This window comes from Coenobita brevimanus, chromosome 55 (assembly GCF_032717465.1).
Source record: "Coenobita brevimanus isolate Jiangsu-jjx chromosome 55, ASM3271746v2, whole genome shotgun sequence".
Lineage (NCBI taxonomy): Eukaryota > Metazoa > Arthropoda > Malacostraca > Decapoda > Coenobitidae > Coenobita > Coenobita brevimanus.
In genome coordinates, this window is record NC_137008.1 from 9694209 (window position 1) to 9701771 (window position 7563).

Genomic DNA, 7563 nt, shown 5'->3' on the forward strand with positions numbered 1-7563 from the left:
ATGATATTACTTAAGAATATTTGAACATGGGCCCTCATGTAAATAAAAAAAACCTAACGGTCACTAACTCGTCATGGTAATAAAATTGCAGTGTTTATAAAGATTCCCAACTGGAGTATCATTATGAATACTACTTACGCGTCTAATGATCACCTGGGGGAATCCTTGGAAGGGTAAGTAACTTGGAAGCTGTTGGGCTGTTCCAAAGGGAACATTTCAAATGTGTCTTCCAGTAAGGCAATAAGTAAGGAAGTCAGTGAATCGCAGTAAGACAGTAAGAAACAAGTAAAATGCAGTCACTGAGTACATACCTCTACCAATGCCTGTACCAGACAGTTCAGATCACCAGCAATATTTAATCATCTCTTCCATGACCTCCATGTCCACAAACTTTCATTGAAATCCATCAATAACTTTTTTAGATATCTTGTGGAAAAGACAAAATGTACTAAACCGGGGCACGAACTCAGATCACCACCAAATTTTAATTAACTCTTCCTTGACCCATTACCCACATATCCACAAAATTTAATTATTATTTACCAATAACTTTTTGAGATATCTCGTGGACAAACAAACAGACTGACAGACAGATATGCAGCAATGATTTCATAACCTTCTTTATCTGCATTGGTGGAGTTAATAAATCAGTCAATGGCCCCATCCACACAAGCCTGAAACAAGTTTTGAAACATGTTCGAAACACTGCTTCGGACATGTTTGAATACATGTTCGAAGTACAGTATCTTGCTTGGACGTTCAAACCCGTAAACTTGTTTCAAGACATGGTATCATCACTGGTGTGGACGTTTCCTGCCGGGAACAGGTTTGGCGATAATCAGTCCGACAAGTTTACGAACATGTTTGTGGCATGTTTGGAAGCTTGTATCTAGCAAGGTAAAGAGAATATGAGAAGTAGGTACACGGCCTCCGGCTCGCGCAGAGTTGTGACGTCAATGTTAATAAGAGAGAGAGAGAGAGAGAGAGAATGGGAGCGTGATAGAAAATAAATGTAATGGAATACCAATGTAAACTTGCAATTTCTGGATCATTTTGTAGGTTTAGTGTTGCTCTGCTCTCAACCAGTGATCTCTATCAATATTTAAAGTTGTTTTTCTCATAATCAGCTTGCTTACAGGTACATGTGATGTCGGATCTGAGTCTGTACGACCCTGTATACGACATTCCTGTATTCTGTGAAAACAGGTAGTTCTTCTTCTGTCTATCTACTGGCAGACGCCATAATCCCGTTAAGTGGTGGCCATTTGACTTTGAGTTATTTGTTTTATGGGGAGGGGCACTAACCCTCCACCAACCCATTTGCTGACACGTAGGGAGCACGTATGGTTTTGGTATATGGCTACCACCCAGGGTTGTAAATGGTTTCTTGGCTTAAAGGAAACCATTTGGCTTGTCACTCAACGCAAAGCCACCTGTAAAGGAAAGAAAAGGGATAAGAAATGACAAGAAAGTTGGGAGAAATAGGAAGAGAGGAGGGCAGGCATAGAAAAAGAATGATAAAGGCTAAGGAAGAAGTAGGCAGCACTACATCAAGTGAGTGGATGTTGGTCGCCACCACCTACCACTAGTTCTTCTTGAAGATATGTTTTATAATATCTCAGAAATATAGCATTAACCTTTTCATTGCTGTGCATGCGGTTTAGGATGCAAATAAAAGCAACCCCTATAGGCCGGGGAGCACATATCACAGGGCCTGGTAGGTGAGTGACTAGCCTGACTACCAGGCTGACACCCTTAGTCTGAATTATCTGTGACGTCATGCGCAGACCGAGACACGTTTTTGCTCCCCGTCCTCCTGGTGTGAAACTACCTCATGTTCTCTTTACCTTGGTGTCTAGCATGTTCCTGACATGTTCCTTGCATTGTTTCGGGCAGTGTTTTAGGCACCGTGTGGCCGGGGCTAATAACTTAGTTATACAGGCATTTCCATGCCGGCCCCAAGGTGGGACGGGCAAATAAACTACTGTATATTCTCAGAACTATAATAAATTTATGACATCCATGCTGATGCTGAAAAGATATAAAACATGTATGCATGAGATAAGCAAAGAGTACTGTGGAAAATAAGTAAATGGAAGAGATGGTAAGGTGTTTCTCACGCTAGTAAAAATGCGACTCAATGGTCCATATCCTCGAGTGCAGAAAGGCTTCCACCACTGCTTCCTTAGTACCTCGACACTCGTGCTAGAATCTTGCGCTAGTAACATGCTTGAGACTTTGTCATGAACAAGTTCGTGTGCATGTTCAGAGCAACATTGTCACGGACAATTTCGTATCATTGTTCATAAATATGATGGTAGTCTTGATGTCGACGTTTCATGCACCGAGCATGAATGTAGTTGGTTATTTGCTGATCTGAGCACCATAGATGTTGATTGGAAGCGTATAGAACAAGAAACCAAGTGCTGCTATGAACATGACTGTATCAATCCTGCATTGTGGCAGGTGCAGCAAAAAAGTGAATCCTCTCCTGCTGACATAATGGAAAGCACTGCAACAGACACATGTCCGTGTAGACTGCATGTCAGCATCGAACATGTCTAAGTTACTGCCACGAACGTTGTCATCGAACCTTGCTACGGAAATGTTTGTAGCATGTTCTGAGACAAGAATCTAGTATATCAATAAAATATTTGTTTCAATGTTTCGAATAATATTCGAGGGCACTTGCGTCCGGGCCGGTACAAGCCAATTCGTAATTGTGATTTTTAATATTCTCTTGCCTGTTACCTCTGTCTTTTCTTTCGTATTAAAATAGAATATATTATGATAGGCGGGGTCGTCTATAATCCACTCACTCGATGTAGTGCCTCCTCCCTCCTCCAACTCTCTCGCTCTCTCTCTCTCTCTCTCTCTCTCTCTCTCTTGATGACTCTAAACTGAGTGATAGGCAAAACTATTTCCTGTTTTCCAGGAAACTGTTTCCTAGAGTTTGTGGTAACCATAACCATATAACCACATGATGCATTGTGGTTATATGGGATACAGAGCTCTGTATGGGTTCCATGTGAGGGATGGTTAGGATTTATTGCTCACACAATGCCATTCGTCGGCAAGTGAGGCTAGTCACCATTGCCTCAAACGTCGGGGCTGAGTAGCCTAGGTCCGGGTCCCTACGCCCCTTTTTGTATTGGACAAAATGGAATTTATGATGAATTATGCAAAGCCTTCGAAGCTGGGCAGATTAAAACGTCCAGCTCTCTGCACCTCATTTTGGAATTAATAGTAAGTGGTTTTGCGATCTCTTAACACCTTCCCTTTGCGGTTTTATTTCACGCCATTATTCTCTTTTGTATTATTAATGCAATGTTGATATTGAAGCAATACGAATAGTATAACTCAGCATATATAGGTGTAATTTCCAAAACAAATCACTAAAGAAATGTTACTGCGAAGCCTCAGTTGCCACCTAATTACGGTCCTCGGTCACACTCCATCTGGTTTATGAGCACTGGGGGCGCACTAATGAACACTCCAGTAAAATATTGAAATTCCTCTCATGGGAGTAAATTAGCAAATGATCGCTGTCCCTATAAAAAGAGATAATTGAAAAAAAGGAAAGGTCTGATGAGAGCGACTGAATACAGGACTAAAATACTGACTGCGAAAACTGATATAATGACTACAGTCCTGATTTACTGATACCTGACACTGACATACAGAGTGCAAACGCCATATACTGACAGCCTATTGACTGAAGACAAGCGATACTTATTGCAAACGTTGATATAGTTTCACTGATTGTAAGATAATTACTGCTGTGTTTGTTATATTGCAAAGAGTATATTGATTGCAGGCATGATATATTGACCGAAGACACTGAAATGCAGACTGCAAACATTTTAAACGGTGGTGAGTGTTGGGAAATTATATGTACTACAAAACTGGAATAATATACTACTGAATGGAAACACTAATTATACAATGGCTGGAAATACTGATATAGCGACTGCAATCACTGCACTAATATTGCAACCTCTGATATACATTTTGTTTTATATCGACCATTGCGGCTGAAACCCCTGGTCATTAAGGCATATATATATATATATATATATATATATATATATATAGCCGGTAGGTAGACAGATAGATAGATAGATAGATAGGTATATATATATATATATATATATATATATATATATATATATATATATATATATATATATATATATATATATATATAGCCGGTAGGTAGATAGATAGATAGATAGGTATATATATATATATATATATATATATATATATATATATATATATATATATATATATATATATATATATATATATATATATGGGCTCGTAGCACCGGTCTAGCAACAAATTCTCATCCATTTTCTGTCCAGTCCTCTAATGCAAGAGTTAACTGCTACTCCCAGTCGTTCATTTATGCAACATGTCAGCTCTGGAACTGTCCCCCTCTGTCTGTATTTCCTACTTCCTATGATCTACAATCTTTTATACGCAGTGTGTCCAGGCATCTCGAAATGAACGGATCTTGAATTTGGCTCTCTTTTGTGTTGTTTTTGTTTTTTTCTTGAAATGAAAGGTTTCTGGGCTCCTGGCCTCTGGTTCTCTTCATTACACACACACGCACACACACACACACACACACACACACACACACACACACACACACACACACACACACACACACACACACACACACACACACACACACACACACACACACACACATATATATATATATATATATATATATATATTTATATATATATATATATACAGTATACAGTATATCTATCTATCTATCTATCTATATATATCTGTATATCTATATCTATCTATCTATCTATCTATCTATATCTATATCTATCTATATATCTATATCTATCTATCTATCTATCTATCTATATATATATATATATATATATATATATATATATATATATATATATATATATATATATATATATATATCGTTTCGTTTTCGTATTCGTTTTTAAAGGCTCCAACATGCTTGCATGTGTTGGCCTTGGTCACCTAATGGCGGCTCTTCACGCTGCACGATCCATTGCAGCCTCCTGTTCAGTCCCTTAACCCTAAGGTCACACTTAATGACCTCGTCCCATGTCTTTCTCGGTCTATCCCTCATAACCCCACCCCCAATATTAACACTTCTCACCTTCCTCACCCAATTATCATCCCCCATCCTCTCCACATGTCCAAACCACCTCAATCTACCTCTCCTCATCACAACACCAATACACTCCAGTCCCATCCTACCTCTCAACTCTTCCATTGTAAACCCAGCCCCTCCAGGCCTTGGACGCAGGGACGCACTGCACATCCACCTAATCATTGTCATTTCTGTACGTCTGAGCCAGCGAATATCTTCCTCCTTCACTGCCCAGGTCTCACTGCCATACAGCATTAAACTCCTAACACATGCTGCATACAAAGACCCATTAGCACGTAGGGAGAGCCCTCTCAATGTCAGGAGAGGCAAGAGCTCCCTGAACTTCTTCCAACCACTTCTCACCCTAGCCACAGAGCTAGCTCCAGCCCCACCTCCATCACACAACATGTCTCCCAAATAAAAAAACTCTTCCACACACTCAAGAGATTCACCAGCAAGTTCAATCCTTTCACGTCTGACAATCTCCACCTGATCACCCCAGCACGCCGTACACATAAAATCAGCATTATCTCGCAGTCTACCTCTGATACCACTACATTTCTTATGCACCCATTTATCACACACACCGCACAAGATGGAATTACTTCCCACGCCCTTGTGGCAAACTGCACATGGCCACTCTCCCTTGTCTTTGACAGTACCGCCACCAATCCTAGATATCATCACTTTTGTTTTAACTGCATTTACCCTTAAACCATTTTGCCTCATACCATCTCTCCACTTCCTAAACCTTTCCTCCGCCTCCCTTTCATTCTCTGCAATCAACACCAAATCATCAGCATACAACAACTCCCACTGGAGTCCGTTTCTAAAGTCACGTGAAAGGGCTTCAAGTACCATGATAAACAACATGGGACTCAAGACTGACCCCTGATGCACACCAACATTCACAGAAAACTCATCACTCAAATCTCCATTCACTCTCACCTGGATGTGAGCACCCACATACGTGGCCATAACCACCCTAACCAGCCACTCCTCCAAGCCAACCTTTCTCATTGCCCACTTCACCACCTCTCTAGGGACTCTGTCAAAGGCCTTTTCCAAATCAACAAAAACAAAATAAAGATCCCTTCTCCTACCAATATATTTTTCCTGAAGCTGTCGAACAATGAATATGGCATCAGTGGTCCCCCTACCTGGCATAAACCCAAACTGCATCTCATCAATATTCACTCTTTCTCTAATCATACCTTCTAAAACTCTCTCCATTACCTTCATTATCTGATCTAAAAGCTTTATACCTCTATAATTTCCTCTTTCCAGGGCATCACCCTTCCCTTTATACACATTTACAATTACACTCTTCAGCCAATCATCTGGGACAACACACTCATAAATAATCCTATTTATCAGGTCAGTGACTAAACTCACCCCTATATCGCCTGAGGCCTTCAACATTTCTGCAGTCAACCCAGACACACCTGCTGCCTTCCCCACCCTCATCCTGCCTATTGCCTCACTCACAGTAGCAGTATCAATCAAAGGCTAAGGGCCAGACACTGGATCTGCTGGCTCCAAACCTTCCCTGTCCCAGTCAAACTCCTCATTCAACAACCGGTTATAATGCTCCCTCCATGCATTTTTAATATCCTCACTGTTCACCACTACCCTTCCTTCATCATTCTTCACATACTGCTCACCTATGATATCCCGATTATCCCTCTTCACCTGACCTGCCACCCTAAATATATTTTTCCTTTCCCCATGATTTAGGTTATCAAGTAATTGTCTCTGTGACTCAGACTTTGCCCTGTATACCTCTCTTCTAGCCCTACGCTTGGCAGCCACATATGCCTCTTTGCTACCACCCTTCTTCCATTCCCGGAAAAGCCTTCTTTTCTCCTTAATTGCAGCTTCTACACCCTCATCCCACCACCAAGTTACTTTATGTCTTGGTTGTCCTCTTGTCCAGCCGCATGTTACATCAGTAACTCTCAAGAAATTGTTCTTGAGGGCTCTGTACTGTTCATTAACGCCTCTGTCAACAGCTCCCTGTTCAGCCACCACTCTCCTCAACTCGCTATAGAAGGCATCCCTTACTGCTTGGTTTTTCAGCATCCATATTTTCCTCCTAGGTACAGTCGTCAGCACAAATTCGCTGCAAGCCTGCTCGTGTGATGTGGCTGTTTTATCTGGCAACAGTGTATAGGAACTAGTTGCCACACAGGCTTTTCTACGCTTTAAAGACGTATTTGTAAGAATTAATGCTATAAATCGCCCAGAATGCAATAGTCTTTATATCTGATTAGCATACAAATGAGCAAAAGACGACAGAAGAATGTTGTAGAGTGATAAAACTTCTGCTCTCTCCCTCGTACCCATCCCATGTCCCTCCCCACCCTACCTCTCAACCCCCCCCCCATGCTCCTTCATTTCCA